Genomic DNA, 27,384 nt, shown 5'->3' with positions numbered 1-27,384 from the left:
ATTAATTTTAAATTTCATGAAGATTCTGAATCAATTTTTAGTTTTAATTATTGTAATTTCGAATATAATAAAGTTTTTTTGAATTTAATTAAAGTTCTGAATCAATTTTAAATTTCGTGAAATTTATGAATACATTTAAAATTCTGCGAAGTTTATAAGCAAATTTTAAATTTCATGAACATTATAAAAAATGTAGATTTTTTTTGGAGGTTATGGAGTAGTTTTAAATTTAGTGAAGGTTCTGAATCATCTTTCAATTTCGCGAAAGTTCCGAATGAATTTTAATCATCATGAAAGCTAATTATCAATTTTAAGTGTAATGAATGTTCAGAATAATTGTTGAAGCTAAATCTTATTTAGTTAAATTTAAATCATTATAGCAGAGTTCTTAATCAGTCTTCATTTTCGTTAAGTTCATTAAATGGATTTGAATTTAATGAATGCTGTGAAAATGCTTTGAATTTTACGAAAGTTGAGCAGCAACTTTAAATGTCATAAAGGAAATGAAGCAGTTTTATGTTTCAAGTAGGGAAAGATGTAAATTGAATAGCATAGAAAAATTTGAACTGTTTCTATGGTTTACTGTGTAGCTATTTTTAATGTATAGAAGGATTGGTAAATAAGTGTCAAGTTTTTTACAGTTTAAGAGCAAAAAGCTAAAAACTGTAGTTCAAGTTCCAAGAACTCTTGTTGTATTTGAGCTCTCTGTATATGTGATTAAATAGTGATTAAATAGTTTTGCCACAGACTTCGAGGAGGTGCATAGTAAGCAAAACATGCTACAATGTAAAGTAAAGATGTCAATTATTTAAAGCAGCATCTTTTTTGGTAGTTTATTTAAATTTAAAACCTAGATATTAATAAACATCTTTAAAGTGTCAAATCTCTAGTGAGAAATATATGCACTCCACATAACATGAGGGAATTATTTGGTTCTAAGTTCAATGTTTAACACGAAATTTGAGTGCAAATCGAGTTTATGTACCATAACGAATTAAAATTTTGCTCTACTTTTTTTTGTCCCATTTTACACATTCATAGTATAAACAACTGTAAATGAATCAGTTTTCAGTATACTATCACAACAGTAGTTTTTTCGTCAGTCGATAGCGTAATTGTGAAAAAATCTAAAATATTTTTCAATTTCTCTGTAGTAAAGTTAGTAGATAGATAGATAATTCCTGATAATAAAAACCAAAACATACGATATTTGAACAATTAGTTTGGTATTTTTTCCGTTCATTTGATTACGGTTCACCGGAAATTCTGCTTTTCTAAATTATAGTTATAATTACCACACACGCAAAAATTACAAAACTGGAACAAAAATTTAACCGAAAAAATAGTTTCACTGCAATGCCATGAGGTATCATGATAAAATGAGTAAATTTTACAACATTTATCAAATTTTATCATATTTTATAAAACTATAACGTTAATTTTATCAAAATCCTTACCAAAGCGGGTTTTTTAGAAATTACCGAGTTACAGTAAAATTTACCATATTCTGGTAATTTTGACGATATTTTTTTCGCAGTCTAAGATTTGAGAGGCAAGATATTGTAATTCACTTAAAAAAATTATATTTTTAAAATTTTTAAGACAATTATTTTCTTTTATTTAAAAGTATTCAAGATAATATAAACCATATGCGTAAAATTAAAAAATGTTATAAATGTTAAAAAAGTTACCATTACACATTAATAAGTTCTAATTTAATCACGAATCATCTATTCTTAACTACATGCATTTTTCTTTCAATAAATCGATATAATAATCGTAATTATATAAATTCGAAATAATACTGATATTGTTCTTCAAAGATAACTTTAAAAACTATAAGGGCTTAAAAATATGTGTAAGGTACAACTAAGTGTATGTGTTCAGCTAAGTTTAAGTTATAACACATATTATACTATAATCCTTAATATAATCAGCAATAAATTAATTAGATGAAGATATCGCCAAAAAATTCATGATCGGTAAAAGAATATTCCCAACTGGCATCAAAACCATCCTCTCGGTTACTGGATTTTTTTTACCGCTGGCTCCTCATCGTTTGCCACTTAACATGGTGATCACGATCCAATTTCTTAAGAAGGTTCACCTAGCTACCTACGATAAAAGAAGGGGGGAAGGGGATTACTGGGAACAAGATTAGGGACAGAATTGGCCCATTACTAGGTCTGCTCTAATCCAATTTGGTCGGACTGTATACGGACGAAGTGACCTGTTGGGGTAAAAATAAAGAGAACTGGTCCCTTTCGATTAGAGAGAGCTATAGTTCTTTTTTTATACACTTTTTCGTGTTAAGGGAAAAAGTTCTAACTTGCAGTGTTGGTAAATGCGAAACATATAAGTTGTTTTCAAAGAAATAATTTATGGAAAAAAAAATTTATTTTTTGTATCAAAAAGCAGCAAGCGAAAGTATAAAGCTGTTCTTGTAAATTTAGGTAAAATGTAAACTAAGAAATGTAAGTTACAATTTAATTTCTTATCATATAAATATACATTTTTAATTGACTTAAAATTTCAAACATGTAAAGATCTATTCGATTTTAAAATTCCGAATAGAAATTAAAATATACAGTCTAATATAGATTTTCGATAAATATATAAATAAAGATTAAAATATTAATAAACGAAGGAACATCGTTTTAGAAAAAATGTATTAAAAATAAAATTCTTATTTTTTTGTTTTGGAACTGCGGGCATAATTTTTTCTATTCATTTTTTATAATTGTTTTTATCTGTCTGAAAGATTATTATGATAAGTTTTGACACAATGTCATTATTTTAAATTATTAAAAAATCGTTTGCGTAATAATTGGTTTATTTATTTTTTGAGCGACAATTTTTATCGTTTGCGTGATAGGAAAACGAGTTGATAGTTAATATTTTCTTATGCTATACATATACATATTTATTAAAAAATGTTTTTCCTCTTTTTACTACAGTTAATAATTAGTTACATACTTTTTTTAAAGTTTAATGCTGACAAAATTATTAGAAAACGAAATTTGGTAGGTAATATATTAAGCAATAATTTCTCTTAAATAAAAAAAAAATAGTTTGCTTGATATTAGATTTGATTATCGCTTGGCGTGAAACGTTCAATGAAATAGAAGCATTTTTCTTACTTTTCGATTTTAAATAAAATTTACAATTTGTTGTCAACATGGTTTTATTTTTATACACTTAACTTAATGTCACCAAGCTCGTAAAAAACTCGATTTGAATAGTTTTTTTCCTTCCTTTTCAAGAGCGTTTTTACCAAATGCCCCGAGGACTGATGCACGAAATGTGACCGTTTGTGGCACGCAGATATACTCTGGGCATTTCTGCATGCTGACTTGATACTCTGTCACCTTGGAGAAAAGCTCAATTATATGAAGAACTCCATCATAATTCATTTTTCTTCTTTCTTGGCTGAAATATATGTGACACGGTTTTTACTTTGCCTTGACAATAAGCATTAACATTCAGTTGGTGAAACATTACCGGAGGGCTACTGTTCCGGTTGCTTTACTGGAAATATAAATGATTCTCGGTTTCAGCTGCACTAGCATAACCTCCGAGATGGGTTTTGCGATTTGCAGCATCTGGAATTCAACGTTTTTTGAAGACGCATCTCAGGCATTTCTCATTCGAAAGAAGTTTCCATCAAACCTTGAAGAGAAAAATTTTAATATACTGCTTCGCAAAATGATCTTTAAAAAATTGATGGATATTTAACAAACTGATTAATTGATATTTAATATAAATGTGATATATATAACTAGCAAGAATTCTATTTGCAATTTATAAATTTTATTTTTTGACAATACTTCTGTTTTACTAATATATATAAGTTTGGTTACTGCTTTCTTTTATTTTATGCTCTTTTTCAACAAATTTTTTTTGCGATATCGGCACATATAAGGAATAATTTTTATCTTAGGATAATTATTCTTTATTCAGAAATATCGCATTAATTTATACCAATAGATGTGTCTTGAAGAAGACTATTGGTTTTTTCCTATTCATAGTTTTCTCTTTATATTATTTTATTTTTATATATATATATATATATATATATATATATATATATGATATATTTGCAGCTACAAAAGTGCATGCTTAGTGTTATTCATGTGTCTGAGGATGTCCAACATACGTAATATATTGATTTTTAAATAATCAAATTAAAAGAAATTTATTTCAACAAGTTCTTCTCATTAAGTTGATCAATAATGTTTAAGTAATCAGTTATATCCTCGTGTTTGTTAATGTGCCAGTTTAGTTACCTGTCACATTCAATCAAAAAATACCAAGAAAAGTAACCTCTTCGGCCATTCCACTGAATTAGTTTCAGAACCCCGATGACGGGCCATAATCCGGCCGTTACTGACCATATCTCTTCGCATTTCTTTCTATTGACAGATTTTACTTCTTCTTGATGTGGTCATTCAAGGTGAGTCTCTCCAAATCGAGACGGACGGACAGGCTATATATCTCTTCCTCATGTGAGACTTTATTTAGTTCTTTCATACTCCCCCCCCCCCCTCTTCTTGCCCCCCCTTTTTTGCCTCTTGGGACCGATGAAAGGTGGGCGAGTCAATAAGTGAAAGTGCTTCGATTAGTTTTATTATTTTACTTATTTATTCGAGGGGTCTTGGATAGGAAAAGTTCGCAGTATGCAACATGTAGTTCTCTACGAACCTGAAGTAATGAGTTTTCTAATAGTGCTCAATTACAAGCATAGGAAATTAACCGCTCCTTACCAAAGTGCTTAGAATACCTTTATATTGTTTATTTATATGTTTTTTTAAATGCCATTTGTAGAATTCGTGATAAACAATATCTCAGGGTTGTCACTGGCGACTAAAATGCAAACATTTTCAACTATTTTCAGCATGAGGCGACTATGGCAACTTTTTTTGCCTGAAAAGGCTGAAAAAGCAACTATTTTCAGGAAAAGGAGACTATTAGGAGACTTTTATGTACTCCTAGCAATGTTTTTTTTTTTTTTTTTTTATCAGAAATTGGGTTGAAAACCTGCAGCCGTCGAAATCTTCTGAACACACTGATTTTCTTTTCTTAAAAAATAGAAAATGTAAAATAAAAATAATAAAATAAAAAAAAATTAAATAAATAAAACATTCAAAATTAAAAATTTAGATTGCAAATTTGAGTCATCACTTTTAAATGCTTTCAAATTGCACAGATTCTATCGTAAGTCTATTTTGTTTCTCGATAGCCTTTTCAACAGTTTTTGCTAAGAAATTCTGCCCAAACCCAATTTTTAATGCGATATTACGATGCATGAATTTTGAATTTCAGTAATCACTTTTCATAATATATATATATATATATATATATATTTGTTAAATCAATTATTGGTAAAAGGGAAAATTTCTTAGAATAAGTGTGTTTTTTTTCATGAAAAAGTATTTTTTGAATGAATTCTAGAAATTAACAGTATTTAATTTTCTGCAAATATACTAATTTTTTTTATATAAAATTTAGTGCTAGAACACTAACATTTATATAAAAATTGTCATATTTGCCATCAACTTGACTAAATGGATCATGGTATATGAGAATTAAGTCATTTAATAAAATTTTAGTCTTATTTTTGTTCTTATTTAAGCAACTATTTTCATGCTCTAGGCTACTAAAAGCAACTATTTTGTTCCTTTTTCTCTGTGGCAACCCTGAATCATAGAAATGTTTTTTTAACACTAGAAAGACTGAAATACCTATATTGCCCAAAAGCAATCAAAATGACTGCATTGTGAAAGAATAACTAATGTATAAACAAATTTGAATAAAATTATTGTTTAATATGTTTGATATTATTTTCAGTTATATAACAAGTTATTAGTAAATATTAACGATAAAAAAATTATATGTTGTACAAAAAGTCACAAAATTCTAAGACATTGTGTCATCTTTGTTTTTCTAATTGAAATTAAAAAGCTGTCGTAATTACTTCCTTGGGCAAGCTAGTGTTAATAAAAAGATACTTATACTTAATAAAAAATACCGATAATCATATAATGAAATGTTCTTAAAAATATTCCGTTATTTTATTCATTTATATAAGGGGTCTATGAGGGGAAAATGTTCTTAGCCTAGCATTATGTAGCTTACAAGGAATTTAAGCTCCAAATTTATTCAGTCAAAGGCGTAACTAAATTACAGCGGTAAATTTAAATTATATTTCTTATTCTATTATGTTTTCTTTTAAAAGAAGAATGCCTTGTGTGAAAATTTTAGAAAATTTTTGAGATGTTCTCCAATAAAAGGAAATGAATAAGAATAAGAGAATTTAAGCATGCATATAATATTGATATTAAGCGGATGTTATTTCAGAAATAATCTGTAAAATATACGCGAAAATGTGAATTGATGTGCATTGTTTTTATTGATTTATAAGTAAACAAATCTAAAGTTGGCAAACGTTCTGAATGTAAAAGAAAAATACAATAAAATAAAAACTTAAACATAGTTTAATACAATAGTAAATAATCAAGTAGAAATGTCATATATTTACTTTTTGTTTTTTCGGGCAGAATTGCCAAGTAGGATAAAGGCAAAATCGCATATTTTTATCTGACATTAGAACATTAAAAATAAATAAGTTTCAGCATGTTCTGATACAACTAGAGATTGATATAAAATCTTCAAAAATATTGTGTATTTTAAGTTTAAGTTTTTTACCGTAAAATTCATATTTGCCACAAAATTTAAACGGAATAAACTATCTGATACGCCGTAACTTTTACTGCAATATTCGCTGTTAGTTCACTGAATAACTGTAATTAAATAAATATTACTGTGAAAATTACAGTACAAAATTTTACGATAAAAATGGATTTTACCATAAAATGTATTTTACGGATAATGCACTTCGGGTATCAAAATTTTAACTGTAATTTGTCTCAAAATTTCTTGCAGTGTTTAATCACGGTAATTATATCTGTCCATTATGAGTATTATTATGTTTGAATTATGTGCTATAAATAAGAATTACTAGCAACAATTTTCTTTCAAAAATCTAAAATATATTATAGAAACATGGAATATAAATGCATAAAAATAATGTTTAAATGCAGTAAATACATAATAAATCATATAAATAATCCTTAAATTATTAAATGTTAAACCAAAAACGTAGACGTCAATAAATATTCAAATTGAAAAAATTGCTTTTATTCCATCAAATTAAGTCAAAATTATTTATAATCAACATTGTCTTTCTAAAAGTATATCTTTTCTCTATCAAAAAAGCAATTTCTAATTCAGAATTGAAAATTTCTTGATACATGAGATCTGCTCTTTAAATTGGTAATAGTTAATCGATAGCCTTATCTCATTAAACGAGTATAAAAATGATATTAATAATTTGTGCGTTGTTTTTTTAGTCGAATTTCGTAGATAAAAAATACGCTTCTTAATACTTAAGGAGCCTGACATTACGATCGATTAAAAAAATCCACGAAAAAAACTTGTACATAAATTTAAACGATTTCTGAATTTGACTTCTGAGGAAACGAGGCGTATGATAAATGAAATTTCCATTGCACGCGCGTCATTAATTTTGCTCGCATGCCAGATGCCAATTAAGATAAAGATCGATAATCATTTGAAACACTCGTTTATAATTCGATCAAATTATGGAAATAACACGTTTTACGGGAAACTGAGAACAACAACCTTAGCAATATCTGTTTTTATAGCATATATGTGGCATCGTTAAAGGTCTTAATGGACAAAAAGGATTTAAAAATAATAATTGTTTGTAAATATAATCGTCTTGAATCATATACTTAAGAAGCATTTTGATGCAATTTGTTTCCATTAGTTTTTTTAATTTTTTTTATTTAATCTAGCAGAATAATAAAAATGGATATACGTATGAACAGTTTTATTGCTTAGTAAATATATTAAAGCACCTAAACTGTTTTTACTTGAAAGTTTTTATGTAAGGTTTATCAGCCATGTATTTATAGAAATAAAAGAATAGCAAATCTTGAATTATATAATGATGATGTATTCGGGAATGCGATCAAATACCCATGCATAGTTAAAATCTAAAAGAAAATTAAATATTAATTTTTTTAATATAACTATTTTCTACCTGATAAATAATTTTAATTGGGTTATTTTTAGTCTAAATAAGTAGGGATCGAAAATTAAATGTACAAAATGCTTAGTGAATAGTGCATTGGAACTTAAAAAGTACAAATTCAGGTGCAGATAAACTTTCGCATGAATCAAATCTCGGATGGAGAGAATCTCGCTCGGGCAAAGTCTTGCGTAAATAATGCATCGGCTAGATAAAATATTGTGAAACCAAGATCTCGCTCGAATCGTTAGGTATCGTGTAAATAAGTATGAATAAAATATTGAATGAAAAAAATAGAGCATCACGGTGGGAAGAATCTAAAAAGTACTAATTTTTGTAAGACAAAATCTCGCATGAATCAAATTTTGAATAAGCCGAATCTCGTATGGACAAAGACTCGCATGAATCGAATTTGGGATGAACTGAATATCATTTGGGTAGGACTGCACGTGACAAAATATCGTGTATACAAAGTCTAGTGTGTATATATATATATATATATATATATATATATATATATATATATATATATATATATATATATATACGAAGTATTTTTAATATCTGTATCAAGATCAGAATGAAACTTTTATAGAAAAAAAAAATACATTTAAAGAATTATTGAATATCAAGTAGTTTTTGAGATGTGCTATATCTTAAATAAGACAATATTTTATCACATATTAAAAAAAACTTTTTTTTAATGTGATTAATCAAGTTATAATAATCTAGATACATTTTAAACACTGTTTTTGTCATAAGTAACTCAGAACAAATACAATTGTCTCTATCTCTCAAATTCGAACTTCAGAAGCTCCATCGATTCTAAACCCCTATTCAACATTTTTTTTTTAAATAAAAAGCATCCCTTAAATTAGCGAGCAGTCGTGCGGTCGGCTGTCTGTTTTTAATTTTACCGCCAGTAAAATAAAACAGCCGCACCGCGAATAGGGTCTGCAAATTTAATTTTAAAACTGGGGTTCTTTCGAAAACTCAATTTTATGCGAACAGGGGTTGCTTTTGATGTAAAAAAAAAAGTCTCAGTGTTCAAATGTTCTATGAGGACTTGCTCTTTAGTGTTGCAACAAAAGAAAATCTCAATTCAATCGTAGATTTCTTTCAGTGGTAAAAGTAAAATCTTTAAATGACCCTTTGTTCTGAATTAATGGATTTTTTGTTAAAAAGTAAATACTTTCTATTAAATACTCAGCTTTAATATTAACTGAATTTATCATCCTGTGGTACGAATTTGGAGATCCAAGAGGTAATCATTATTATTACAGATAAAATTGAATAACAATTAACCGCTAATAACAAATGTAATAGATATTGAATATTTCTTTCCTTTTCCTCTCTATATATTTAATAAATATATATTTAATTGATAATCGGATAGATATTTATTGTTACTTCTCATATTTATTATTTATCTGAAGCATTTAGAAGAAAAAAAATATGGGTTCGATTGACAGGCTTTAAAACAGATAGTTTTTGATTGACTAATCTCTAACAAGCAAAAAATGAAAGGTCTCTAATAAATTAGTTGCATTCAAATTATAAAAAAAATCCTAATTTTTAATTTTTCTTACAAAGTCTATAATAACAAGTTTTTAATGGTATGCGTTTAGTTCTAAAAATAGGAAAATAATTTAAAATAAATGGTAAAATAAATAGTTTAATAGTAAAAATAAATAGGGGAATAGTGAAATGAATGGTGAAAAAATGGTGAATAGTTAAATAGGGAAAATAAATTAAGTCTAAATATGCAGTTGCATTTTCATCTTAAAGTTCAAGTTCCTAGAATTATATATTGCACCATAAAATTATAAATTGAATTCAAAGTTAAAATATTTTTATTATACTACAATGAGTAAATACATATTGCAGAATAATATGAGTTTTTTTTAAAATATTTATATGAAGCACTGAGGATAAAAGTATGGTCAAAAGTACAAAAATATGATAAAATTTTCCATATTTCTTACTCTATGGTACTACAAAAATCTTTGTAATTTTCACTGAAGAGCTTTTGTATAGAATTTGGTAAAATTAGCAATCAAATATGGTCTTATTACATATGATAAAACGAGCTAATTTTATCATGATACCTTAGATCATGGCTTCAAAAATATTCATTCTGTTAAATTCACACTTTTTTTTCTTTTTTACTAAATGTGTGGTAATAAGAACTATAATATAAAGAACCAGAATTTTCAGTAAAATCTTACTGAAAAATACCGAAAAATGGTTTAAATACAGTATATTTTAGTTTTATTAACCAGAATTATGGTTTTTTAAACCAGAAATGTCATACAGTGCAGCAATTTTACCAGAATTTTTTTTCTCATTGCACATATTAGCGAACTTATTATATTTTCGTACTCTCTGTGCACTTAATACATTTTATGTGGAAGCACACTTAATAAACGATATTTTATTCTGATTGAAATAAAAATGCTGATTTATGTTTCAGATATTTTCAAAATGAATCGAAATGGATGATGGTTGACCAGTGAAAGGAATATGTATGGTCAGTTTATGGAGAAAAAGATCTTGATAAGACTTAAACTTTATAAACAGAATCACTACAACTGGGACATATATGGATATACGACAATGATCAAATGAATTTGCATGGTAAACAATTTTTTTTATTACATTTAAAAAAAAATTTATTACTTATTTTGATCTGCCGTAACTTAGTTTATCGAATAGATGGTTTACATGTGAATTAATGATGATTAAAAATTATTTTTATGCATGAATATGGCAGAAATGAGCATATCCAAAATTATTTTCATATCCAAAAGTATTTTCATATGTTATATGTTTTTATTAAAAATATAAGAAAACTTAGCACTATTTAACACTTTTACACTTAACACTCTTTTTCGGTCAATTTTGAATCGACTAAATACAAAACAAATTCAAAACTAATCGTTTTTGCTTTATTGCACGATAAGTTTTTAAACTTTATGGTTTTTATTGATTCCATCAATTTTTTATTTCTTTCATGGTACTGAATAAGAATTTTCAATTAAAATCTGATTTATTTTAAAGAGAAAAGTTGCGGCTAGAATAATTTCATGATCTGGCACTTTTGCTTATCAAATTGAGTGATAAAACATGAAATAGTTCATTTTAATAAGCATGTATAAGTTTAAAAAGAAATTATCATAATAATTTTATTGTGGTTTTTATAATATCACGAAAAAGTTTCTTTGCCGTTATTTTAGGAAAGTTAGCGTGAGGAGAACTTGAAGAGATTAAAGTACTATTATTACGTAACTTTTGAAAATAAAGTTGGTTGAACATTAAACTATAATACCGATATTTCTAATAATAATAAAAATTTGCTGCAACCTTAATAATGAATTGCAAATTGAATAATGTTTTCATTCTATATAATAATATAATATAATTATATGAATAATGTTTTCAGCTATAAAATCGAGTTGTTTAAAAAAATACGATACTATAGCTCAACTTAGCCCCATATTTAGGTTTCAGCTAATTCCAACGATATTATGGTCCCACCAATACTCATTGGCCTTATAGTCATTTAAGTTCTCAAGAAAGTTCTAGGACAGTCCTATCCATTCTTGATGATTTTGAGATTTAGCTCCTTACTTTGTCTCTTTTCAACATCCTCCAATGATCTTTTTTTCTGGTCTTCCACGTGGCCTAAACTAACCAGGTTTTAAACCAATGATCTGTTTCCCAGCTCTGTTTTCATTCATCTGCTGAACGTGATCTAACCACTTTATTTTTCATATCAGTAACAATATCAATATCTTCCTACTTTTCCCTCAATTGTTTCTAGTTCTCCATTCACTTACCCACTACACTTGACTTTTCAGTAATATTTTTTATGATCATTGCTATTCTCCCTTAGATTTAGCAAACGATTCTAATCTTATTCATTAATATTACATTTTGGTCATCACAATTCATTGCCAGATTAATAAATAATTCGAATCCTTTTCACTTATGTCATATTATGGTCTTTACCATTCGCTCTCAGTTTAACAAATGATTCGAATCTTTTTCACTATAGTCATATTATGGTAATTACCATTTCCTCCTAGATTAACAAACGATTCGAATCTTTTTCACTCATGTCATATTATGGAATTTACCATTCACTCTCAGTTTAACAAACGGTTCGAATCTTTTTCACTGTAGTCATATTATGGTCATTACCATTTCCTCCCTGATTAGCAAACGAATCGAATCTTTTTCTCTAACGTTATAATCTGGTTAACACGTTCCAAAACGATGCACAAAAATGCCTCGAAAAATTCCGTTTCTCATTTTGGTTTCAGTCCCTGTTGCCATTCCATAAGGTGAAAAAGCCGTATCCTTTCTCCTCCACTTTTATCATTATTATTATTTTTGGCGAGTGTATCGAAGTGTGGTGTGTGTGACGGCCGGTCAGTAAATGATCATTGCAAGAAGAGGGAGAATCGAATAGAAAAAGGCGTAAAAAGGGATGATGTAGCCACACAGCTGTGGTCAGTGGATTCGGAAAGGGATATTTGGGCGGATAATAGGCTATCTACCCCCTTAATATCCCCCATCACTTCTATAATACATCGGCCTGTCATGGGAGACAGAGAGATAGTGGTAAATAAAAAGGGAAAAAAAGGTGATGCTTCTGTTACTTTTCCCTCTCTTAACTTTTCCTCTTCGATTCCGATAAAAACAAGCTAAGAAATAAGTGTATAATAATCATAATATGACGTTACTGACTTATGTTGGATAACATTTTTGTCTGAGCATGTTCACAATTAAGGAATGTATTTTTATGTGATGTTCACTAGTGCGACAATATAATTGGCTATGCTGGTATAAATTATTGGCTAAGCTAGATACTAGGCTAGGTTGTATATTAAGCTTATGTATGGTTGGTTTTAAAATAAGTATGTTTTTTTAGAAACAAAATTAAAAAAAATTTTGCTATCAATGTAATTTTGTCCTTTTTTACCATGTTTATATCAACTTGCCTTCGTGTATCAGTGGAATTTTGTAATCGATTTTAAACTAACTTCCCAACTAGCTACAGACTTCAAATTTGGCACATAGTTCAGAATTGGATGACAATGTATGAAAATGAAGAGAAAGAAGGCATACAAAGTAAAATAAAATTAAAATTAAAGAGAAATTAATATTTTCGCAATTGTCTTTTGTTATCGATTCGATTATTTCAAATTAGTGTCACATGTCAGTTGAAAAGTTTTGTGTACAGTGAGTAAAAAAAAAACTAAGATTTTGGAAGTGAGAACAAAAAAAATTAAAATAAAAAGTAATATTTTTAAAAGCCACGTTTTTGTAGTGGAGAATAACAGTTAAAAACAAAAATTTTAGAAACGAAAAACGTGGTGCGCATGAAATACATAACAGTACATATACACATGCACATAGATTTTCTTACTCATACACATGCACATCCACATCCATAGATACATCCTCATACACATGCATATACACAAACATATTCCACATACACATACACATTCAGATACAATTACAATTACAGATATACATACACATATTCTCATGAGCACACATACACACACTAGTATAACATTACTGTTATGTATTTCATGAGCCCCACGTATTTCGTTTTTCAAATTTTTGTTTTTTAATTATTATTCTTCACTACAAAAACGTGGTTTTTAAAAATATTACTTTTTATTTTAACTTTTTTTTATAACTTTTTTATATTTATATAGTCTTATTGAAACAATGTCTTGAGCATAGTTATGTTTACTAATACGATATCTGGTTATAAGTCTTTTGTAGAAGTCTTCACTATTTTGGTTACTCTTTCTTATTCTAAAAAAGAAAAGCTTTAAACTCACTTACTTTAATTATGTATGTTAGTAAATGTTTCCTTCGAGAATTAATTACCTGAAGTGTTGGTTTAAACTTTTCCTTAGGAGCAAAATCATATTTGTTTTCCTTCAAACATCCAGGACAAAAAAATATTATTAAAAATCTCAATCATTCTTAATTTGCTGATCAAAAGCAATTAAAATCACTATTTATAAATGAGAATGCATGATCTAGTTGCCAATATAATGGTAAAAGTTTATTTTTCATAATTTTTATTTGCACCAAGCTGAAGGATAATAGTTTTAAACCAATCTGTATTTTTAATCAATTGCTTTTCATTTTTACAATCGCTTGCTTAGAAAAAACTATATTAACAGTTGAGTGCCATTAAAGCTACAAAATATTTGTTTTTGCTTTTCAAAGATAAATTAAATTAATTTTGGTGCAAAAAATATTTATCAGTTAAGTTCTGGAACACATTGCAAAACATAAACACACTTTTACTTTCTTTCTTTTAAAATAATGGATTTTTCTATACTCTTTTATTTCTAATTCCCTACCACAGAAACTTTTCACTAGTTCAAAACATTACTTATTGGCCATATTAGAAACATAGGCACATGATAATAGACTCAAGAAGAATTTTTTTTGTTGAAAAAACATGCATAAGACGAAAGACAAATGTTTGAGAAAATCAAGAACTGGACACAAAATAAGATATAAGCAATATAGCAAATGCATCAAAATAAGCAATGGTGTCATTTTACATAACCACCATTGGTTATGAAGCCGATTTTTGGTTGGTCAGGAACAGGGCGATAACTTCATAATGCTTGATGCTTGTAGCGATAAATTCATAATGCTTGTGAACATTATGCATTTTCTAAGTTATCTAAGTCATGGTTTATTAATTTTCTAAGTTATCTAAATCTAAGTTTTCTAAGTCATGGAGTTAACTGTCATGTCTGTTAACTGTCAACCAATTAACTGTCATGTCAGTGAAGAAAATATTCATTAGCTAATTCTCTTCGCTACCAGTATAATTCCAAATGAAACCGCGAGTGAATTTGCTAACATTTATAAGTGTGATAAGAAGTTATATACAATACTTTCGCTGTTGAGGGCCGGGACAGCTTGTTTGGTAGGGTCGTGGGTTCGATTCCCACCGGCTGAAGACTCAACGTGTTGTAAATGGTGACTGATGCACGTTAAATCTGTCGGGTCACAAATCCTCCAAGTTCCCATAACAAATCATACCTCTGGGGGTACTGATTCAGAAATTTCCTTGTCTTCTGGATTGGGCTCAAAATTACAAGGTTACGAAGTTGAACATTAGTAGTCGTAAACCTGAAAATTGGGCCTGCAGTTCAACGACAGTTATAAAATAAAATACTTTCGTTGTTGAAAATATTGCCAGCTTTTTCTTCTATGTTTGTTTGCGTTGCTTTCATTGGGGAAAATATAGTAAGCCACATCCATGAAATCGAAAATATTCTTCAAGTTACAAAATATTTCACCAAATGTTTACAATTTTCAGTACATATTTTTAATAAATGTTAATATAAGTTTACTTTCATTTTCATAAAAGTAAAAAAGATCTCTATGCATTGGTAAAACGATTTGAGGCGTGCATGAATCATCATGATTTTATAATGTATATAAAATATGCGTGCTATGGAGTAATATCCATCTTGAAGAAAACAGTTTCCCGCCCTTTTTTTATCTAAAAAAAGAACATTCCAAAATTGCCATTCGCTGAGTTGGAATTCTTTTTTAAAAAGCTTTCAGCTCGCATATCATTTATGCTTAGGTAAACATTTTGAGTCAAGATACACATTAGCTCGTAGATACTCAACGTCGGGAAAAATATCTACATTCCTTCTGAAAAAGAAAAGCCAAAACACATCATTCAAATCTCCTCTTTGCTTTTAAACGCACGGAGAAACAAACTCTGAGAGTGTTTCTTCTTTTTTAAAATACTTTTCATCTATAAGACCAGCGCGAAAATAGCTAGTGCAGTTTATAGGCTTAAAAAAGAAAATCTCCAAATAATTCAGAACGGTCTTTTTCGCTTCTTTTTTAAAGGAGTACGTGTAAAAACCGTTTCATTACAGTTTGGCTAGCATCATTTCTTTCTTTCCGGTGGCATCCGTGCGAAGGTTACCATGGTAACAATAGAGCTTTGAAAAATGGCTTCGGAAGGCGCCATGTTGTGTTCCGTTTGGCAAACGTTTCTTCTTACGATGCTTACGTATGTTTGTCACGTGCCACAGATGGGCCAATGGGGCGTGCGGAGGACCGAAAACTTAGAGCTCTGGAAAATTGAACTTCCGAGACAATTTTTTTGCGTCCGCTAGAGTGGTCCAGGACAATAAAGTGACAGTTTATGTGAAGCTGAAAAGAAGATTTTCCTAAAAAACTTTGGTGGTATTTTCCTTTTATGATTTTTAATAAAGATGTTTGATATGGTGGTCAACATCAGGATTTGCAGCTAATGCTAACTGCCTCGAAAAATTTCAACAATGAAGTCATAACTTTTTAAACGTGATGAAAATTAATTTATATAAATAAATTCAACATTAAAAAAGTCTCAATATTTCAAACACAGCTGCTGCTTTGAACTCAAGTCAGCAATTAAGATTTCTATTAGCAACAATCAGATGAAAAGGACATTGTTTTACAGAGGGGGGTATTTTATTGGGCAGCTTGCTTGGGTAGCTGAATTAAATATGACCGTAAAAAAGTTCGGTAATATTATATGCTATCCTTCATTTAATTCCATGTTTATCTTTTGTCTGATTTATGTAGCATTTTCTCTGCATAGATTTTGTTAATGATGCAATAGCAATAGATACTAAAGTAATGATCAATGTGCTCGAAGTAAAAAAATCCTGTACATGCATTTTTCTGGGCAACTGAATTAAGTGATTCAATCACGTATTTCATTTAGAATCATAATGTGATTTTAAGACTTCTTTGCGTATTTATACCTATACAACTGATTCTTAACAATTGATACTAATATAATGATCAAAGTTTTCAAAAAATTAATCTTGACCACGCATGTTCCTGTACAAGTAAATTAAAGGATTTAATAACGTGTCTTATTAAAAATGCAATTATGTGATTTTATGACTTCTTACATATCTATACCAATACGGAATGACTTTTAGTAATTGATACTAAAGTAATGATCAAAGTACTCGAAGAAAAATTCCGACCCCACACATTGCTGGAAGAGTAACTTAAATGGCATATTTTATTTAAAATTTAGAATGCAGTTAATGAACATCTTAAATGTCTAAACCTATATTTGTGGTTTGTTAAAAAGTAAAGAACGTTTAGGTACAGGAAACGTTACAAACCATTTTAAACAAGAGTATAAAATGATTCACTCACTTTTAAACGTGTGCACATTTTAAGTATGAGTATAAAGCATAATTTATAAAGTTAGCACAGTCGATTTATAAAATTAATCTGTATTTTGTTAATCATCATGAAGTATACTTTATTAACACACTTTACATATATTTAAATGAGGTATTGTGAACAAAACATTAATAACTGAGAATTACTTAAGAAATCTACTTTTTAAAACAATGATTTTAGGACATAGGTCTCAATTTAAACTTGGGTGAAAAAGACGTTTGAAATGTGTTGCTGAAGCTTTTGAGAAATGGAAAACGCTGTTATAATGTTGTTTCGGAAATTTTGAAAATTTGTTTTGCTTTAGTATTTATTAGCATTATTTCTTTCTAGTATGTTATTATTAACAATTTTTAGTAATAATTTTTTTTCTAGTCAACTAGTAACGACACTAGATATGGTGGTCAACATCAGGATTCGGAATTAATGTTGATTGCCTACAAAAATGCTCATTGTTTTTTAAACGTCATAGAAATTAAATTATATAAATTCATGATTAAAAACTCTTATTATTTCAAACTGAAATATTGAGCTGATGCTAATTTCGTTTTCCCACAATTCGCCGCAGTGTTTAGTAATAACGAATATTTACCTAGCATTTTGCTATTTTTCTACACTTCCTTATGGCAAGAAGCTTGTCTAATCATTAATTTTGATTATATTAAACGAAAAAAAAGTTAAAATCTTCTATTTCTCAAAGAAACAAAGGAAAACAGCATATTTTTCTTGTGATAAACAATTTTAATGATAAGACCCTGGTCGTTAAGCATTTTAATGACGATAAAAAAAAACGACTAAATTGCATTAGTAATTTGGCTCATAAAAAATCCTTTTTATAAATTTTTTGCTAAATATAGCATACTAAGAACAAATAATTTCATTATTTTATAAATAAATTTGTTTATTTTATCAAACTCAAATTAATAATACTTGAAAAAGTTTATCTAGAATAATAAATTTCGTGAGTAAATGAACTGATTCATCCTTATCGTTCTTCCTTTACCTTGTCCTTCAGCATTTCAATTCTATTTTGCTTTCAGCATTTTTCATGATTGTGATTCAGAAAACAAACTGTTCAAATCCTTCAACTCATTTCCCTCCTCTGTGTCATAAAACTGAGACCTTCTAGGGAGCTTACTAAATAGACGAAACACAATAGTTCAGAGATAGGCATTGCTTTTGGCGAAAATTATACCCAAAAAAAGTGGTCGACTTTCTGTTACGATTTGAGTGCTGTTATCAAGCAAGTTTTTGTATCACATTTTCGAGAAAGATGCAATGCTCTTAAAAGAAAGGAGGAAGATTTACGATTTCGGGTGTCCTTGTTTATGGGACTGCTGCCACTTTTATATGTCCAAGTAAAGTACTTGCAAATCCTACGCGTTGCTTGGGGTTGAGTAAATGTGGGAGATACTTTGCTTATGGGATTTTTCTGTTAGAAATTTGTTGAGGTTTGTAATTTAATTGAATTAGATAGTGCTAGATATTAAAAGTTTATAATAATATGAACTTAATTCAAATTAGGAAATATTTTAGTTTCTAGTTAATATCAATAATTGTCTACAATAACGTTTACAACAACATCTTACAGCGTTTAAAAGTATAGACTTACAAAAATTAATATGAGGAAAAACGAAACTTTGAATTAATTATGAAATTTTAAATAACTATGGGTAAATACCAGAGGTTGTTTAAAATTTTACAACACTTAAAAATATAGACTCCTTCCTGTAAAAATTAATACAAGGAAAAACTAGACTTTTAATTAATTATGATTTAAATAGCTGCTTGTAAATACTGCACATTGTTTAAAATTTTTTAATGCTAAAAAACATATACTCTCTCCTCCAAAAATTAATCAGAGGAAAAACGAAGATTTTAACTGTTGTTGTTTTTGACGTAAGCCATTCAGGCACAGAGGGTTCGACTGTTCTTGTTTCTCAGGGGCGCCATCTATGGCCAAGAATTCGACTTCTGTCACACTAATACGTCACACCCGCTTATTTGGAGAGCCAATTAATTCATCCACATTCCTTCACATCCGTAATTTTGACCTGAATCAGACAACGATCTATCTTCAATCCAGTACCCCCAAAGTTTTAATTTGTTATGGGAACATGGAGGACTTTGTGACCCGACAGATTTAACGTGTACCAGTCACCAAAGTTTGGACAACTAGATATTAATTGCTTTTTTTCGTATTTCGGTATATCCCGAAACGTTTTACGTGAATTGAAAAAATTTTACATACAATTACAAAATTTGTTATTCCTAAGGAAATTCCATGCCAGAAATAGTTTTTAAAATTTACTTATTACTATTTTTATAATAATAGCAGAAAAAATTTGGATTTAAGGGTGTATAAATTTTTATATCATTTAAAAGAAAATAACTTTATAAGGCAAAAAACAAAATTTGAACGAAATCGGTCAAATACTTCCTTAAAAATTTTAGACCGATTTCCTTCAAATTTCGTATTTTGCCTTATAAAATTTCTCTCTTTAAAAAGATACAGCAATTTGTGCACCTTAAAATCAAAAATTTTTCGACTACTGTTTAATAAAGTAATTATAAGTAACTAACCACTATTTTTTGTATGGGATTGTCTTTGAAATTGTAAAATTAGCATTAAAGGGTCCAAACTTCTGACCGTTCTCCTTCCTAAACTATCCACATTTTCCTGGTCGCGGCTATGTTTCATATTTTGAGAAATCCAAAGCAGTCGTAAAAAAGGTATGTTTATGCAGAGAAAGATTCCAATATTGTAGCTGAAAATGCCGTTTACGCTAATTAATTATTATATTTAAAGTGAAGCCCTCGAATCATTAAAATGATTCTTGGTACATTAACATCCAATAATTAAATCCAAAGTTGCTTAGAAAGTTCTTCTTCTTTTTTTTTTTTTTTTTTTTTTGCACACTGCTCTTTTTTCTCTTTCTATAAAATGATGTAATAACGGAGCTTAAATATTAACAAAATACTTTATTATGGTTTCAAATATTTTATTTTTACAAGTATTTTTATTTTTCTTAGTTCTCTAAAAAATTAGATTTTAAGATTCTTAAAAAAAAAACAGAATTTTTTTTACGAAAAATAATTTGTTTCATCAAGATAAAATTTGCGGCCAGGGAGCATTTAGTCAACCTAAGTACCAAGAAAACCGCACAAAAAAACTGAGAATCTTAACAGCATTTTACGTCATAAGTTTTGCGTCTCGTAGCTCCATTTATCATTTCTTCTAACTTCTTTACCAAGATTTAAGAAGAAAAAAAAATGAAAAAAATAATAAGAAGAAATAACAATAAAAGAAAACTTTCCACAACTATCGACCGCTGAAATGACGCAGAAGCATATTTCACAAGCGCTGATGAGGGGGATCTAAAAGAGGAGGAAGGTAAGTTTTCACGACAAAGGTAATTTTCGATATGTGGGGGTGGATCCCTACCCCTCACCTCCGAATGTCACCACAACATTTGCTAAAATAGAGGGATGAGGGTTGAAATTAAAGAAAGTAACAACAAAAAACAAAAGAATAAAAACAGCGTCGAATTTCTGTGAAATATGTGGCAAAAAGGGGGTGAGGGGCATAGAATGATTTTTTTCCCTTTTTAATGTCCTATCATTTTAACACCCGGATTCCCTATGCGTATGCGTTAGAGGGGGTGTGGAATAAGGACGTATAAGTATGAGTTATCGTCTGAGGGTAGAGGGGTACCTAAATCGCTCAGACGAGATTTTAGACGCTTCTAAAATGGAAGGTAATTCATCAAAAAACTTTCGTATCAAGAAACAGAAGTGGCAGAAAATTCGAGGGGGGAAGGTGATACCAAAAGTTCTATTTGGCGTTGTATCAGTTCGCCAATGTGACGAACAAGTTTTAGATGGACTATATACATTTTTTTTTTCAAAACCAACCCCACTTCTAAACCTTATATTGATGGATGACACGTATATATATTTATATACGATAACTTCTGACGATATTTTCCGGAAAGAGGGGGGTCATGGTCGGAATCGTGACGTAACAAAAGAAAAGAGGGGTCGTTTATGGAAATGAGGGGTGGAGTTGTATACACCCCCATGTAGACTCAGGAAAATCAGAACGTCATGCAGCAGCAGATTCTCTTCTTCGTTCCTGGTATTGAGTTTGGGAAAATCTTGATTACAGAAATCTGATACGGTTGTCAATAACACGTGGCGACATATCGAATGTTGGCGAACTTTTAGTTTAGACGAGGGAAGGAAAGGAACAGGAAGGTAAAAGGAACGCTATTCTGAATTTAAATAAAGGAAGCAATATTGCCTTCGTAGGATGTCATGACCAATTAAATAATACTTAGAAAAAAGTTGACATAGGACAAGAAAATTACAGTTTTTTTTTTCAACTTCTATTTGGTCACCCACGTTTACTAATTTTTCAAATATATTTTTACGGTTTATATTACAATAAAAAATCGAATTAGATATTTGTAACAAAGAGAAAATGGAAACATAATTGAATAGATTACGTATGGTAACTGCTCTAAAGTGTAGAAATTAGTTATTTTACAAACTATCTCATTAATGTACAGATTAGGTAGGATGACAAGTAAATGCGCCAAAAATTCTTTTCATTTCTCAAATTACCCAGCTAATCCACAAATTATTTAGAAATTTGGATAATCTGCAAATTACCTAATACTAGATATTGTTAATGTACAAGATCTTTTATAGAGCAACGGCACCATTTTGTTTGCTTAAATTATTTTAAGGACATTTCTTTAATTTTTGCGATTTGAAAAATTAAGTTGCTATAATCAAACAATCAACACATAAGTTGACTGAATCTATCATCAATTACATAAAAATATAATACAAAGAATTAGATAGTTTGAAATATTATAGCAATTAAGAAAAATAACATAACGTCATTTATTTATTTTTCTGTATCTAAGGAATGATTTTAGCAGAAGAAAACTCAAACCTATGATTAGAATTCGAACAATACAGGGTGATGGAAGATCGTTTAATATCATGATTTTGGACATATATTTTGGGCTTTTTAAGTCGAAGTTTAGGGATGCAATTAGTTTTCTCAATATACGATGGACTACACTGATAAGAAATTTGATAAATGCCCCAGATATTAACATCAGGATTAGTATTTCAGGGTTAGTAAAATTCAGTTTGTTTTCAGGGAAAAAACCGATTTTAAACTCAATTTTACTCCAAATATTAGCAATTTGGAGACTTAATTTCAGATAATGGGATAACTCAATCAAATTGTTATTGTTTAAATTAGTTGGCTTTTTGGATAGCGTGATTATTTTAATTTATTGATATTTCTCACAAATTCTTAGTTGTTACACGATGACACAGTAGTAAAAAAATTGAGTTTCAACAGAAATAGAACTAAACGCAAGTTATACACTAAATTATTTTATTTAATTTTAAAAATTGATTTTATATAGAAATTCTGAGCAATTTACAATGAAATTTAAATCAATATAAAAGACGTTTATACTTCTATAAGCTCAAATAAGAAAACACACTATCCAAAAACATGCAATACATTTGAGAAAGGTGCGAACACAAAAAATAAACAACCAAAAAAAGTCAAGAATTTTCCATCTTATAAAAACAGCATTACATATGCAAACCAAGAGTCCATATTTATCTTGAGTTCCTATTCCTTTTCCTGGAGTAAGGAAAAAGAGGTAAATTTTCCCAAGCCCTGAAGCACTTTACTCGTTCTAGAATTGAGTAACAGCAATGGTTCCTATTTCTTTATATCATTTTGGCTGGTAGCTTTTGTGATTTCTGTAAGATTGCGAGTGCCGATCTGTCTACAAGTGTGTATACAAGTAAATCTTCCATTTTTCTATTTTTAGTTTTCCTTTTTTTGGAAATTGGTGTTTTGATTGGTCGGTTAAGGATGCTTGTTTTGCTATTCAGTGCAAAAATTTTTATTAGTGATAACAGTTTTCTTCATAATATTTGTTAGAGAGTTTGCAATTACATTAAGCACTTAAGAATTTATTTTAGATGTATTTTAAAGTTTTACATGCACATAGATTATTAGCAGTTGGTGTTTATAGAATATTTTATTGTTACTTTAAACAAAAACAAAAATTGGAGTAAGACATATTTTTCTTAATATGCCTTATGTGTTGTTTAGATAAATCAGAAACTTTTTATGAGCGTAAATAAATAATTTGAAATTAATTTTTTATAGAAAAAATGGAACACTCAAAATTATAAAATAGGAGTGATCAGAAGACCTTTTTTTCTTTTTTATATCATTTTATAATTTTAAAAGGCTGTTTTTGTAATTCTTGTAGATTGTGAGTTCATTCCACTTGCAAAGAATTTACGGAGGTAAATCTTCTATTTTTATTTATTTATTTATATATTTATTTTTTTGGAAATAGGTGTTGTTAATTGGTTGGTAAAGGATGCTTGCTTTGTTGTTCAGTGCAAAACTCTTTTGTTAATAAAACCACTAATTCCAATAATATTTGTCAAAGATAAGCCAATGATAGTAAACTTTAAACAGTTTAGTCGAATTTTTAGCATTCAGATAGAATATTCTAAGCTAGAAACTTATATTTATGGAAATTTTTTATTTAAATTTGATCAAAATATGCTTCACTTTTATGCGTTGTTTGGCTATTTTTTGATATTTTTTATTTTATCACTGACATAACTTTCATAAGGGAAATATTTATTCTTAATACTTGTATTTAAATGATAATAAATCCGTAAATGATAGAGTTTAAATAAAATTTATTTATTTTTTATGATGTTAAATGTTATCATAAAAATGGAAGATTTATAAAAATAGAAGATAAATTTATTCATTCATTTTTAGCATTTTTAATCATATTTAATGTATTCATTTTTATTCATCTTAAATCATGCAGCTGATTAGTATGTGTATAATACGTGAAAAGTTATACGTAATTACATTAGATTTTTGCGAATTCTTTTAATTTTTTTAAGACTTTTTATTTCATTTTATATTGTGTTTTTTCCTGCTTTACTTAAGATTTCAATGATTCAAGATAAAATTTCAAATTATTCTAATCTTGTTGTCTAATATTAATATCAATTTTCCAAATAAAATGATTCAAACAATTTTATACAGTTTCATTTTCTTTTAAACATTTCATTTCATTTTTGCAAATGCATTAGTTAAATAAAAGCATATATTTTCATTATTGTTTTCAGTGCTTCTGCAAATTTTGATATAATGTAAACTGTTTAACTGAGCTTTAATTTAGTTAATTCAAATAATTCAAACATAGAAAAAAAGTACTTTTTGCTTAGTATTACAGCTTTAGTGATTATGATTTATTAGAGTTTTAGTGATTATGATTGGCGAATATGTAATATTCATCTCCATGGTTAAATAAGTATTTTTTTAAATATGGATTTAACTTTTTTCTTAACTTTTATTTAACCAAGATGTTACTTTCATAATAAGCAAATAAACAGTAAAAAAATACCCCATTTGCAGACTTCTCTGATATTAATATTAATAAATAAATGATTATTAAAAGTCAGTCAACATACATTTTTTAAATAAAATATTAAATGCTCTTTTCCTTTAAGAATCCAAAATGTTTTATTCGTCCATATTAAACATATCTCAAAAACAATAGCCCGCTTACCTGACTGAATATTAAAAATTCTAAAGGAAAGACACCTGTTCAGGTAAGAACTTCTGGCGCCATCTACCGATTAATCAGTTAAAAACCTTTTCGAGGCAGATATTAATGATGGGGAACATTGAGTATTAAAAAGAAATAAGAATTTTTTTAGTCTTGAAATTATTTTCAGTGCATGGCGCTGAAATAAATAGTTCTTGGCCTATACTTAAGAAGCATTTCTCTACAGCTTTTTTTTTTAAATTTTTGCTTTTAAATAAGAATAAAAATTCAATTCTTTTATATGAAGATGTTTTTTAATTAATTACAATGTTTGTTTGTAATGTTGTACAGATGTTTTTTAATTGTTATAATTAATTTTATTTTTATTTTTACCATTTTGGTTTACGTGAATTATACTAAAATTATATTTTAATTTAATTATGTTCTTCTAATTTATAGATTAGACATAAATTTTTAAACGAATATTTTTATTTATTTATTGTGATGATTTTGACTGAATAATTGTTTTTGATATTAACGAGATTTTCCTGAGAAAAAACCTTTGATGCTTGTTATGCTTGGTGTTGATGCTTTTTCTTCATCGTTTTGTGGGTTTTAGACAATCATTAGACATATTAGCCAGGAGGGGGAACGGCTGCACATGGAAAAATAAAGCTTGTTTGCGAAAATAGGGTTTTAATTAATTTAACGTATTCCTTTTTGCTTTATTTTAATATTAACTCATCTTATTTATATAAATTTTAAGTATGTTCACAGTTTTTATTTTGAAGTCCACAGTAGTCTACTTAAATCAGTGCAATTGTCTTCACGTTTACAAATGAAGTGATGATAAAATACTTTGGGTACCATTTCCCATTTGAAATTGTTATTTTCGTAAAAATAAAATCTATGATTACTTTGATTGTGATACTAACTATGATATTAATTATGATTGTTTCAATGTATTATTCAATTCTTCTCGATTTTGGGTTTTAAAATTGATAAATCTCTCAACAAACTAAACATTTAGCATCTTTTAGAGGTCAAGAGCACAAAAATGTAAAACATATAGGAATCTGCTGTTTTATTTTTATTTATTTTTTCTTCTTTTAAATATTGCCATTAATTCTCGTTAAAGCGGTGTTCATTTCTGAATTAGTTCGTTCTGAAATCATATTCTAAAATGAGTTTATTTCTGAAATTAAATATACATCAAAAATGAAAATTCTATAAAATTTGAAATGTTTTTTTTTTTTTTTTTTGCAGTTATTTTTGTTTTTGAAAACTAAAAAATATGTGTTTTTTTTAAATTAAAAATCAAATATTTTGTTTTAATTTTAAAATTTTTCTTAATGCAATAGGAGAGAATACTAAAGAATATATAAATTAAAAAAATGTTCATATGTTTAAAATTATTATTAATTATTTTTAATTATGTAATTTTTTTTAATTATATAATTTTTTTTAATTTGTGAATAAGTTTAAAAATTTTAAATATCTTGAAATTGTTTTTTATTTTATTTATTTATTTATTTTTTTGCTTTTGGATTTAAAAGACTTCAGAGTTAATATTTGCGAACAATTTTTATCTGCATATCAACAAAATATAAAATTCGCAAAAATTTTTTAATTTTTTAAAATGATTTAAAAGCATTTTTAAACTAAAAAATTAGACAATTTCTAACAGAATGTTCCAAAAATGTTTCAAAAGTGTTTTCTGAATCTTCTAGAAAGATTAATTTATTTTTGAAAAAACTAAGAATGTTTGTCATTTAATTTTTATGATGTTATTTAATTTTTTAAAAAATTTTTTTTTTCTTTATTGAAAAAAATCGAAGCAAGATTATCAGAAAATATACATTCCGTAAACAAAGATTTTTATCATGCATTAATATTTTGAAAGAAACATAACGTCTTTAAATAAATTGACAATTATCAATTTCAAAATAAAGAATTCATAAATAAATATTAAAAAAAAAAACAATAATCATATTTGACAATTTTTATTCAAAAAAATATATACTTTGACATCACTTTGTTTCACATTCTATAAAAACCTATTTCCAGATTTTTATTTATAGTATTTTATTTCCAAATATTGCGACACATTTGACCACCTGCATTTGACAATCTATCGTTATCACCTCAATATGGATTTGGAAAGTACACTCATAATAACAAATTTTATCGTATTAAGTCGAACATTCGGAGCATTTTTACTGAATGCACTAAAATAACTTCAAATCTACTTTATATACAGTTCCTGATGTTTGAATGAAAACATTTCGGAACCTTTTTACGAACGGAAAGTGCGAAGCTTATAAATTTTTAATATCCTTTTCCAAACGCCCTGCATTGTTTTTGACAAAACGCTTT

The 27,384-nt window shown here is 27.9% G+C and overlaps 2 long non-coding RNA genes across 2 annotated transcripts in view; one reads left to right on the top strand and one right to left on the bottom strand.

The window, feature by feature from the left end:
- The window catches only part of LOC107457176 (uncharacterized), a 269,336-nt gene that overhangs the window by 93,866 nt on the left and 148,086 nt on the right, over nt 1-27,384 (top strand). Inside the window, exon 2 of the long non-coding RNA XR_001585806.4 lies at nt 10,587-10,750. This is a non-coding gene — a long non-coding RNA (uncharacterized LOC107457176). The remainder of the gene's footprint in view (nt 1-10,586; nt 10,751-27,384) is intronic.
- The window catches only part of LOC107457182 (uncharacterized), a 40,898-nt gene continuing 16,680 nt past the window's right edge, over nt 3,167-27,384 (bottom strand). The window contains exon 3 of the long non-coding RNA XR_001585807.4: nt 3,167-3,669. This is a non-coding gene — a long non-coding RNA (uncharacterized LOC107457182). The remainder of the gene's footprint in view (nt 3,670-27,384) is intronic.

The sequence above is a fragment of the Parasteatoda tepidariorum genome, chromosome 5 (assembly GCF_982258835.1).
Source record: "Parasteatoda tepidariorum strain Cologne lab strain chromosome 5, Ptep-v5.0, whole genome shotgun sequence".
Classification (NCBI taxonomy): Eukaryota; Metazoa; Arthropoda; class Arachnida; order Araneae; family Theridiidae; genus Parasteatoda; species Parasteatoda tepidariorum.
Note: the sequence above shows the minus strand (reverse complement) of the source record. Positions and strands in the feature narration are given on the sequence as shown.